Source organism: Anser brachyrhynchus (genome assembly GCF_964034855.1).
Source record: "Anser brachyrhynchus genome assembly, chromosome: 3".
Taxonomy (NCBI): Eukaryota; Metazoa; Chordata; class Aves; order Anseriformes; family Anatidae; genus Anser; species Anser brachyrhynchus.
The window spans coordinates 9,368,357-9,380,764 of record NC_137696.1 but is presented as its reverse complement, the minus strand read 5'-3'; the positions used below and the strand labels follow the sequence as shown (position 1 = coordinate 9,380,764).

General features: G+C 45.8%; 1 protein-coding gene across 12 annotated transcripts in view; it reads left to right on the top strand.

Annotated features, from left to right (window-relative positions):
* The window catches only part of CCDC85A (coiled-coil domain containing 85A), a 231,256-nt gene that overhangs the window by 120,184 nt on the left and 98,664 nt on the right, over positions 1-12,408 (top strand). The window contains exon 1 of one of the 12 annotated variants that reach the window (XM_080587524.1): positions 10,878-11,249. The exons of the other annotated variants lie outside the window; for them this stretch is intronic. The gene's annotated coding sequence lies outside the window, so the exon portion shown is untranslated. Of the gene's footprint in view, positions 1-10,877; positions 11,250-12,408 lie in introns of those variants that run through there. 12 annotated transcript variants of the gene reach the window in all.

The window sequence follows — 12,408 nt, the reverse complement described above, 5'->3', positions numbered from 1 at the left end:
TTTAATGGATAGCTCAATTGTCTTTTATCGTGTACAGAATAATTAGCTCATACATATTGCAAAAGCCAAGCTCCTTATTGGTAAGCGTCATCTACTGCCCTATCTGTTAGTTCCGCATTCTTCTATCCGCTAGTTCCCATTTCTAATCTAACTATAACTCCCAGGGCAGTATGCCCTCTACTATCATTGTTTCTAATTGCCTGGGATTTCTCACAAGAGTTCCCAGACAAGCCTTGCGTACGTGTCTTTGCTCTTGTTTCTCTAGACCAGCTGGGTGCGGTAATCCGCCATTTCCTTATCTTGCAGCTGCATGATATCAATGTGATTACGCGCAGCGAGCCAGTCCCCAACAGTGCAGCTTCTTCGTTCTCCCTCTCTCCTCCAACCCTTGTGCAGGGCAGGAAGGCGGCTTTGGGGTGTTTTTCTTTTCCCTGCAGTTGATGCTGGTGACACACTTTGGCAAAATGCACAGTGCTCCTGAAGTTCCCGTCAGTTTGTGACGTTTCCCCCCCCCACAAATCCATGTAAAAGCCTGCGTGAGAGAGGAAGCAGCGCTTCTCAAGGGCGTTCCCACTGGCAACAATGGTGCTATGCTGAATTTTTAGGGCTCTCCAATGGTTTTCAGATACTTCTTTCCTCCTTCACTCAATGGTAGGGCTGCTATGGGGCTCCAGGAGCAGGGGGGACCTTACCCAAGTGAATTTTCTTGGCAACAGCAAAAGAAAAATCCACTCCAAAGAACTCAAATATTTGGTCTGCTAAAATTTCCCAAACCTCTTGGTTCTGTTTGTGCTATGATCTGCAGCTTGCACTGGGAGTTCAATAACTTTGCAGTGACTGCAGCAATCCCACTAGCCCAGTCAATTACCTTGCTCTCCTTTTAAAGGTTTTTGACAAATGAACTTCCTTCTATGCCCACTCTTATTTCTGTTTTTTTGGTGGTTGTGTGTGTGTGTGTTTTGTTGTTGTTGGGTTTTGTTTTTTCAGGCAGCAGTTCAGCAATCAAGGAAGTAAGACTTGACTCTTTGTTCAAACACACAGTCTGCCCCTGCTGCGAGAGCTCTGCCATTGGGCTAGGGAGAGAGCAGAGCTTTTGCCTTGGGTAGGTGAGGTTCCTGCTGGTCGCAGGGAATGTTTAAATGGTCCTGAGAAGGAAGGACCAAACCCTTCAGTCCCCAGGGAAAGCTGGAGCTCCCTGGTATTAGGATTTTTCTCCTGCATTTGAGTTCGTTTGCCTAGCCAGTGGCGTAGCTCCGGTTCCGGGCAGGTGTCAGTTTGAAAGATGGCAGGAAAGATAAATGCTTGTAGCAAGGTCTGATACGTTCTGCAAATCCTTAACCAGCAGGCTCTGTGTACGTCAGCACCACCTCTGGCCATGGTCTGCAGGAAAAGGACGGTCAGGACTATTATTCTGTGCCCAGGTCACTTCGTGCCTGTTCCTTTGGAAATGTGCATTGGAGTGAGATCCAACATGCAGAAAAGGGACTTTGGGGTCAAAGGGGACCAAGACGTGTGAAATGTCAGCGTGTAGGAGGTTAGGTGTGTCAAAGACTAGGGTGCAAATGATCTTGGGTTTTCAGATTTTCCACATTGGTATTGTGTATTATATACATTCTGCTGAAATCCTGTATTCAGGGTCTTTTTTTATTTTATTTTTTATTCCGGGTTCGGCTTGCAGTCTTTAAGAAGTGTAGTTACTAGGTGCTAAGAGGTGGCACTGCTCACAGCTTAGTGTTGCCTTGATTGAAACACCGAGGTCAAAGGCCAGCAGAAGCCAAAGGTCTCTGCAAGCTAACCATATGCAAGGGCTCGCTGAGCTCTTCTCCCTCTGTGTCATGAAGACAAATGGCATTTTTTAAAATTCTCCCAGTGAACTAGCATTCATTTTCTGGCGTCTCTTCCTTCTTTATTGCTTCCTAATGAGCTTCATTCCCATCACCTCTAGCCTCCTGCTTTTGAGTCTGCATTTACACCCATGCATAGAAGAGTAGCAAATTGAACAAATTAATTAAGTTGGCCTGTCTAATGAAATGGGCTTGGGTGACTCCTGGGTTTTCTCCTCTTGCTTTTTAAAGAAATCTTCCATATATCTTTGATGGCTTTTTCTGTCTGTAGGCTTGGCAGGAATACCGAATTCTCTTTGTGTGGTGTCTCAGGTTTAACTGAGAACATTTCCTTCTCTGTGTATATTTTTATACATACACACACATACATATAGACACACACACATATTTTTACTCTTTATTTGTGTATTTATGGCGGTCGTTTTACTTGCTTGTTTATTTTTTTAGCAGTGGAATTTTCATGAAAGTGCTTTTCAGGAGCTATTTGGAGTAACAGCCATTACTGACGGGGGAATCCGTGCTGTTCCAGTCCACAGCGCTTCCTCTCAGCCCAGGACTCATTGGGGTCTGTTTTCTCTGCTGTTCTTCCCATGCTGCTTTGTTTGCAATTTGTGCTCTCTGGGACAGATCAGCTGATTCACAATCAAGTGTTCGCTAGATTTTCTGTGTTATTTTATTACTATTTTACCCGTTAAAAGCTTGTGTTGGAGCTGGCACCTAACAGTGCCTTCTGAAATGAAATGTTCCTGTTGAAAACTGCACCCAGATACAGTCATGCTTATGCTGCCTTTTTTTTTTTCCTAACAGTATCACTTAGCACTGGAGGAAGGCAGCTGTCTTAGACTGTACAATTCTACTAATTTCACTGAAGTATGGGCAAACTGAGGATCTGCCCCACACTTGGTTTTGTTCCTCAGTCTCCCAGCTTTACTCTTTACCTCAAGTGAGGATCTTGGCCTTTGTGCTGCAGGCTGCCTGTGTATAAAATGCATGCAGCACCTCTGTGTGTAAATTAATTATTACCCTTACTTTGCTTTGAGAGATTCTGAAAGTGTGAAGGAGCATGGCGAAACTGGGGAACTTACAAAGGGTAAGTGTGGATCTAAGAAAGGGCTCTTCCAGTCTTGCCCATTTCCTTGTATCAGCCGCTGTCTGTGAACGCCCGCTGCATGTGAAGCAGTCAGCATGATGAAGCTGTTCTTTTGTGTGATACCAGGTGTTACCATCAGGCAATCCAAGTTTACCCTTGGAGAAGACAAATAATGACAGCCATGCTTTTGTTTTGTATCAGTAATGCTTTTCATTCCTCCTAACGTGCCCTTTGCTGCATATCGCTGCTTTTTTAGGAGGGTTTTAAGCCTGGTTACAGATGAATAGCACTAATGGCCTCCACCTGATTTTTACAAGATAGCTATTTAATCCAACATTTCTAAGTGCTGTTTCCTAACACAGTACTACTATTACCAGATGAAAGTGCTATGGATTCTTTCCAAGGAATATGTGAATAATTTTAAATTGCTCTGCTGAAAGTGCTTTTACCGAACCTTTTCCCCTTCCTGTCTGCGCTCTGTTTTCACTTTGAAGTAATGAATACATATAGTCCTTTGGTGTCTAGATAGTTACCTTGACCATTTCCTTCCTTTCTATTCCACAGCTCATCACTTCATTATACCTGAAAAATAGCGATGCTCCTGTGAAGTGAAGGTTATATATATATAAAACACAGGGATATCATTCTGTACTGGTTAGAGATAGTACCTGAAACTTCAGTAATGGTTAATGGAAGATCTAAAATGTCGGACATTGAATTACCAACGGGAATCTGAGTCTGATTCAGCTTTCAGTGTTTGTACTCTGTTAACTTTGGTAGAGTCATTACATGATGAGCAGTATCAATTTTAAACTCATCCTTCTGCACATCTTTAATTCACTGCCCAGAAGTGTCCAAGAGGAACAGTCCAAAATTTTGTTCCTGCTTCTTCTATCACACAGTTTATCCTGCAGTATTTCACTGTTCTGCAACTCAGAAATGTGCTGCTATGAATTCTTTCACACACTTGATGCAGTCCAGTCCAGATGATGGGTTTATTTCAGTCTCTGGATGTGAAAATTGATGGAATAAACTCAGAAGGAACTGGGGAGATCGAGAATAAAGCAAAAGCCAGCAACTGGGAGAGCATACTAAGAGAAAGAGGTTCTCAAAAGCTCTTTCAACTACATCTTCTCCCTAGTCTTGCTGTTTTTCATATGCTGTTGGTATCTTTATGTGTTCTTACTACCCCAATGATAGAAAGGACTATGATATAAATGACTCTTTGGGGGAGACTTGGGATGCAAGAAAGTGCTGCTGAAGACGTGGGCTGGATCAGTGTTCCTAACGATGTCAGCCTTTGGGAGTAGGACATGCTACTTGAAAAGCTGCAGTGGCATTTTCATTTTTTTTTCCTTTTAATTAGAGATCAGAAATACATTGTGTTGAGAGGAACAGCAAGGGTAATCTGACCTCTAGGCGTGGTTTTGGACAGTTTGAGTAGTCCTTCGGTGGTCAGGGTCACTGGCTACAGCTTTCACAGTTTCAGGATCCTTCTTCCTGGCTGGAATTTCCCATAGACAAGGCAAGAAGAATTCAGATTATGTCAGAGGGACAAGAATTTTTGTGAACAGTGAGGATCTGCATGCCTCAGATTATTGCAGTCCTGACAGAAGAGCTGTCTCTGCAGAGGTGGAGGACTAAATTGGACAGGTTCCAATTGTACAGTTTAAAGAACCTGAACATAAAATACAGATTAAAAGATTAATTTTTTTTTTTAATGCCCCCAAACCATTTTCTGTAAACTAGAGTTCTTGCAATTTTTTCCATTTTGAAATGGGCCAGAAGTGTCTGTCAGGCTGACAGAGCTGTTGCTGCTTATGCTTATGGCTTGATTTTTTTTTCTGGAGAAGGGAGAGCACAGAGGTACCATTGCAAGCCTGCTCACGCTGCCCCAGCAGCGTGCCTCTACTCTGCCATGTGGGCATCACTGTTGGGAATTCGACTGACAATTTTCACATGAACTCAAGAACTGGCACTAGGGCTGGTTATGGGAAGCACCTGAGACCATCTCCTGAGATCAAGGCTACCTCGTAACAGGAATGGAGGTGCAATAACTTGTTTAAAGCTGTGCACCAGGAGTAATGGGCCTGGGAATTACCCTAGGCCAGTGCCTTAATTGCTGACTGATTCAGCCTCTTTGTGATGCCGCTTCTTCATTGTGCCTTCTGGTCTAGAAACAGAGGGGTCTAGACCACAGAAAGAGGCATAAGTGCAACAAAACCTGCTAAATTTGGTTTCCACATACCTGTTGTGCTCTATAGGAGAAGCAGGTCTCTTGCTTGTGCCTTGGAATGCTTCGGGAAGGGGTTTTCAGGGTAGCATTACAGCTTTATAGTGAGTGATCTATTTGTTTTGGTCTGAAAGATCTCTTCATATATTTAGGAAGAAGCCAAATAAGGGGAAAAACAAGAGGTTGAAAGGAATGCAAAATGTATATTTGCTTTGTCAGTTTTCTTCCGGAAAAAAAACCATGAGAACTACATGCTCCGCATGTTTGACATTGGTTCACTTTATGGGAATTGGCACAGCAGAGAATATGTATTTATAGGGACATATTAACACAAAATCTGCTTCACACAGACTACTGATTTAGATGTCTAATTTAGGAGCACAGGCTCTCTCTGTAGTCACTGTAGCCTACATTAATGTCTCAGAATTAGCCCTGAAAGGATGTACCTTTCTTCATTGAGTTCAGAGTCACCTGAGGCTCCTAATTTAGGCATGGAAGTCTCATGCCCAGCCTCGAAGTCAGGAAACTCATACAGCGTTGCGGGAGTGGAACCTCCTCGCTCAGAGTAAGTTGCTGGGAGAACTGGGACAAAGCAGAGTAGCTGTTTTAGAGAGGGCTGTTAGTCCATGGTGTGTCCCAGCTGGACGTGCCCTGTTCCTGGGGGACAGCGTGGTGGAGCCACACCTCGTCTCCTCACCCCCTTGATGGTGGGAAGGCAGCGGATGGGCACGGGGAGGCCTTGCTGCCGCTCAGAGGCCGGGCTGCCCGGTGCCTGTGGCAGGCTGGCTGTCTCTGCCAGCCCAGGTGCCGAGCCCTGCTGGTTGGGTTCCTCAGCCCACGAGAAGCCCGGGAGCGGCCAAGGCCACTTGGCCTTCCACTCAGGAACTGCTTTCTGCTCACAGGCAGCGAGCTCCTCAGGAGACCGCTGCTTTGTTCGAGTCAAGTGTGTCTGACAGAAAGGGTGATCCTCCTGGGCTGGATGTAGCCAGATGGACGTGCCTCAGTGACTTCAGGGCAGGGGCATTGTATATAACCATGCCTGAGATCCCTCTTTCCTCAGTGACTGAGAAGGAGCTCCCTGCCGCCAAGCCCGCCGAGCTTGCTTGACTTCAGGTGGCAGGGCATGCAGCAGCAGAAAGTGCCTGCAAGTACATGCATTCACTAGCTACCATGGGTGGTACCTGAAGGAAGACGTGGAGAGAGTGGAGATGATTAAAGTGAGGACCGAGGGGGCCTGTGAGCCTCCAGCCTCTACATCTGCCTCTGCCAAGGGCTCTTCCTTTGACCCTGCACAAATTCCAAGCTCTTGCTCAGCCTCCACCTCTTTGCGAGGAGCGTGATTTTATTTACAGGAGGTGATGTCACGAGAGTGTTGTGAGGGGATGTGACTCAGTGTTTGTATAATGCTTTGAAGATGAAGAGTGCTAAGTATTGTTATTTGAGATGGCAACAAAATAAAACAAAATATGTTCGGTGCAGCTGTTCAAGCCAAATCCATTTTCAGTTAATCTTCCAAGCAGGAATTCGAAATCAAAGTAAAAAGCCTTGCCAACTGGAACTTTACAGCTTGATGGGAAAGTATGAAAGAGAATTAATTGGGTTTTAAATAGTTGTAACTGTATTGTGATGCAGCATGATCTGGAGCGCTCGTCTGCTGCTGGTTGCCAGTCGGTTTGGAACTGCAGATCGGGGCTTGCTCAGGGGAATGTTTTTTGCAGAGAAGAAAAATAGTTGGGCCATTGTGCATGGCACACTGTACAGACTGACAGGAACTGGCCCTGTGCTCCCTGAAAACGTGTGCTTTTTCCACTTTACACTGCTTTTTTTCCATAGTGCAAAACAGTGGAAGCAACAAAAATTGCCAAGTGCCGTCACAGAGCACCTAGGAGGGAATTGCCTCCCCTCCCAGAAAGTCTGGTCCCTGCTGCTGCCCCAGACTTGGATGGGGTTTATTGGTCAGCAGACACTGTTTGCTACTAGTGTGATGTAGGAGAACTTGCTCCCTGGCTTTGCCAGCCTCCTTACTCTTGGTGGTGGCCTTTAGCTTCTCTTGCCTCAGTTTTGGGAACACAGAAATTACGGTACCAAATCAAACCAACAGTTCAGCCTTCCAGAAGCATTCCTGAAACCCCATGAAGGACAGCAGTGCTTCAAAATTGCTTCTACCTCATTGCTGACGTTTTAAAATATGAGGGCAAAACCTGTTGTAAATACCTGCTTAATGCGCTGTTTCTATAAAATGGGCATAACAACACATTTGCTTCCCAGGAGAGCTGCTAAATCCAGATCGTTTGCAAAAGCCTTTCAACTCCTGTACTGAAATTAGCAAAGTTCCAGTCCTTTTAACTGCCAAAAACCTGCTTCTTATAAGGAAAAGTCAGCATGCACTGGATTTACATTTTTCACCTGATGTTCAAAGGGGCTTCAGCATGGCTCTCAGCCTCTTGTGTTTGGTGAGGTTTGTCAGTGTGTGGTGCCCTTATGAGAGGGTTATTTATTGCTTTCTCACTTTCACTGAATGCACTGTTTTCTAGCTAAACTGTACTGTTTGAATTTTCCTATTCTGCGCAGAGGTATGTCTTCAGATCCTATTTTTTGTTTTCTTAATACTTTTGAAGTTAGTTGTTCCTAAAATATGACTCAGTAAACATTTCAGCACTTTAATTTGGCTTAAATTTACACTTGAATATTGAAGTTCCAAAATAGTTTTATAAGCAAATAAAACAGATGATGGCTCTGGAAGCCTTTCTTTTCAATATCTTTCAGTTACGCTAAGCTATATACACAAGTAACTGCCTTATAAACAGCTTTATATTGCACTCTATTGCAAATCATTGGAACAACAGGCTGTAATGGGTTGCAAATGCCGTAACATTATGTGCCACAGTTTCTGCAGCCAGAATGAGCAAGATTGTTGGAAAGATACCATGTTGATAAAAGCAGGCATAAAGAAAATAACTTTAAATCTAAACTCACAAGTAATAGAACAAAGGAAAAATTACAAATATTTTTTTCTTCTCAGAAACAACTTGAGCCAACACAATTTTGTTTGCTGAAATGCTTTTTCTATCATATTCCAAGGAAAATTTTTATTTCCTTTAAAGCCACGTTTGCTGTGACAAAAATGCATCTTTGCATAAATCATTTTTGCTCACCTTTAGAAAGCAGATTCTCTCCAAGAATCAATTAATTAGCTGTCAGAGGAAAGTGCAGATCATACATTCACAAACAGTGGACAGAGCAGTGTTGAAACACCTGTGGCAAACATTCATTACTTGAGGTCTGGCAATATTAAAAGCATAGCACAGGGCTGATAGATTTTTCCCCTTCTGGAGAGAAACCTATGTAATCAGTCAGATGCTTATATTTTATTCTGAAGTGCAAATGTAATACAGCAATTGAAAAATATGTCCTGGAATCCTTATGCCCGGCAAACATTGGACTAGCTTTTCAGTTCCTGCTCCCTGAAGTGTTGAGTGCCATGGGTGTGTCTGACAATGCAGAGTGCTTGTCCCAGAGGGCTAATCTTGTGGCCTGCCCGCGCTCTAAATTTCCTTGCTTCAATGCAGAACCCCTTGGAGAGGGGACTTCGCAGGAGAACGCCTGTGCTGAGTGCTGCGAGAAGACCTTTCAGGGAATGGGTAGAGGATGAGCATGGCAGTGGCTGTGGTCTTGCTGGGGTCTGTCCAGTATGTTCTACCTTCGCTCTTCTGTCTGGGTCACAATGATACGTACATGTGTATATATACATGCATCTGCTCCCAACCACAAACCAGCACTGCCTTGATTTATGGCCATCATTTGGAGACTGACCGGAGTCCCCTGGGTCTCGAAACAGCCTGGAGGAGGTGGGTAAGGAGATCGCTGCCAGCTACAGCCACTGGGCAGAGGGCAGGGAACCCTGACGCTGGGGATGATTTTAAGGCATGGGTTTCTGCCCTGTGGGAATGGTTGTTCCTTAGGTATCCTGACGTAGATGGAGAGGCTCTATAAGCAGGGGAAAGTCCAAATGGAAAACTCGAGTAGCATCATCTGTGCTTTTCTGTTTTTCCCCAAACTCCACAAAATCTTATACTTTTGTATGAGTGCAGTAATCAGCTTGGGGAAAAACAGTCAATACTTGTTAGCTATTTCACAAAATCTTGATATCAAAAATCACAGATTCACAAAAAGGTATACATCTTTTCCAATTATTATCTCAAAAATACTGACTTCTCAAGTGCTTTGTGAAACTCATCCAGAAGCTCATGAGACCTGGTACCACATGGTTCAGCTTCTTATGCCCATTGAACAGAGACTCCCCTCACAAAACCCTCTCTGAAAAGTTTGGACAGAAAATAAAGCACTATTAACTGAGGGACATATGTGGTTCCTTTGTGTCAGCAGTGTTGTGGGTGTCAGCTGTGTGACAATTGTACAGTTTAATTAAGGCAGGGCACATCAATGTGTGCAGTTTTATTTGAGCTTGTTCTTCCTTGCAAGCCTAATGGACTTACTCAGCCCCACAAGCCTGAACAAGCCTATGGTACTTTTCCCAGCGGTCGTTGGCAGGGATCCCTGGATTTATAGACAATAAAATTGTCCAGTTCTAGAGAAATTGAGCTATTGTACTTAGTAAAGTACAATAATTAGAGGGGCATTTTTTCTTCATATCTTCCTTTAAGGAAGGTGATGATTGGGGTACAAGGATGGCTCCCAGTCACGTTTCCAGGCACAAATGCTTTTGGAGAAGATGCGATGGCCGTAATACACCAGTTCTGGCTTTCTTGGTGCTTACTTTATCAGCTGCTTTCAGGCTTATGGACTGTAACCAGAGGGACTGTGGACTTTTCTGAAAACATGCCCAAGTTCTTTGTTCAGCACAGAGTGAGAGCAGTAATTGTGAGGCCCAGTTTAATTTTATTTCATTTTGATTGCATTTGTGTGTGCTTGTGTGCTGTGTGCGTGTGTGTGAGAGAAAGAGGAAAGCCCAGTGGAAGTTTCCTGGGTGCTAGCCCTGATGGTTAGAGCAGCTATTGCAGATTCGGTATTTCTGTCTTTTCTGCCTCAGTCGTGACTCACTGCAGCTTGAGGCATTTCAGTTATCCTTACTGAGCCCATCTTTACAGGGATTCCCATCTGAAAAATAAGCCTAGTAGCAATGGCTCATAGCGATGCTGGGAGGGAACAATAAGGAATCGGAGCAGGGCTTCCATCCTGTTCAGATTTACAAATGTTTGCCTGAGTTTTCCACCTGTAAGTGATGCCTGAGGTGTCTCCCTCTGTCAAACACTACTGAAAGCCTCGTACGTTTAAGAATCACGTCAGCGATCCTCAAATTGCAGGCTGTTGGATGTATAAAATGCTGCTAGCAATACCTGCACGCAGATAGAGGGCAACAGGGGAAGGAGGCCCTGTGAAATGGCAATTATTTTTGCGTGCCCGCTGCCAGCAGCAGCCCGTTTTCGGTGCCAGGGTCACCAGCTCCGGCAGAGCTGCGGGCCAAGGGCTCGGCGTGGGCCGAGGGGCGCTGTGGCAGGGAGGCGGCGGCGCCATTTGCCCAGCCGGGCCCCGCGGGCCGGCGAAGCCGCAGGGCCTCAGGGAAGCCCCGGGCTCGGGCCGGGCGGTGAGGGCCGCGCTCCGCCGGGCCGCCGGCGCCACCTGCCGGCCGAGCCGCCCCGCCTGAGGGCAGCGCCGGCGGCGGGCGGGACGGGGCCCGGGGCTGCGGCCGTGGGGCAGGGCCGTGAGGAGAATCCCCCAGGAGAGGAGCAAACAGCGCTGCTCAGGCGGGGGCGCCGGCTGGGCCACGGTGTGGGGGAGCTTGGGAGATGTGGCTGCATGGTCCCTGCCCAGGTTTCAAGGTTCCTACAGGGAGAGGCGAGCTGCTGGCTTTTTTTCCGAGCAGGGAGAGGGGATGCAGCCCGTGGGCAACCCTGAGCTGTTGGTTGGGCTGGCCTGGGCTAGGTGTCCCCTCAGCCCCGTCCCCGAGGCTCTCTGGGTGCTGGGCACACCGATGGGCTCTCCCGGAGCCGTGCAATCTTCTCAGAGCCGCTCTCTCCTCATGGAGCACTCAGCGTGATGGGCTCCGTACTCGCATGCTCAGGTTGGTGCAAAAACAGGCAGATAAATCTGGGCCAGCATTTCGAATCAAAACCAGGCGCTGAGAACATTTATTTAGACTGTGTTTGACATAGGTAGATAAAAACGAGACAAGAGTATCGCTCTTGGGTTGTCAGTATCATCACATTTTATTTGCTTTTTTATTCTTGATTACTGCAGTGTCAGGGCAAACTCTGAGTAACTTCTAAAAATTTAAAGGAATAAATAAGTTTTATTCTTTAACAAATGTTCACTAAATAACAACTCGAAATTTACTAAACTGACTGAAGTCACTCCTCATGCAGTACCTCTCAAGGACAGATGAGGCTGCTCTGCAATTGTTTCTTTTATTTTGGGGAAGTGATAATAAGGGGACTGTGACCTCCTTGCTAAATATTTCCTGGGGACTCTCACAAGCTCTGTCTCTGTTCCAGTGATTCTTTAGGCTGCCTTCCCTGTGTATGAGGTGTGTGTGAGGGTCTGGGGAAGAGCAGTACCGTATCCTTGCAGCATGCAACCCAAAGTGCCTTCACTTCCCTCTGTTTTTAGAGGCTACTGGGAGAGGGCATCGCTAGGAAAGCTTGATTACATGAACGAAAAGCACTCAGCATACTACAGGGAATCGTGTCTACTCCTGTTGAAGTAGTTTCATTATTCGAGCAGCTTGTGTTATGTTATCTGCCCTGAATTCCTGGATGGCAGCATTAACCTCAGTGTATGTCCTCGACAGGGCAGTGTTTTGCAAGCCTTTCCTTTTGTTGCAGCCCTTGTGTAGTTTCCCTTGCTCGTCTCCTTCCAGACTGGCTTACTGTAAAGTGGAATAACATGGGACTGCTTACCCTACCTTTAGTTGGGGAACCTCTAGGTCGTGCTGCAGGTGGCCACCACTTTTACAGCCTGACACCAGCACTCTGTACTAGCGCTTCTGCGTTCAGCACTGGCTGCTACTTTGCTGCCATGGGCATGTCCAAACGTTGGTTTCTGTTTCTAAGGCACTGAATGGCCTGGAGGCTAGCTGCTTCAAGGACCGTCTCTTTCCCCCTCTTCTGCCAAAAAGTTTTTGCTTGCTGGAGATGCTCTTTCTGTTTTTACCATAACATTAAGCTTGTAGCTGTGAGGGTAGAACACCAACAGCTGAAATCCCTTGCCACACAACTGACTCG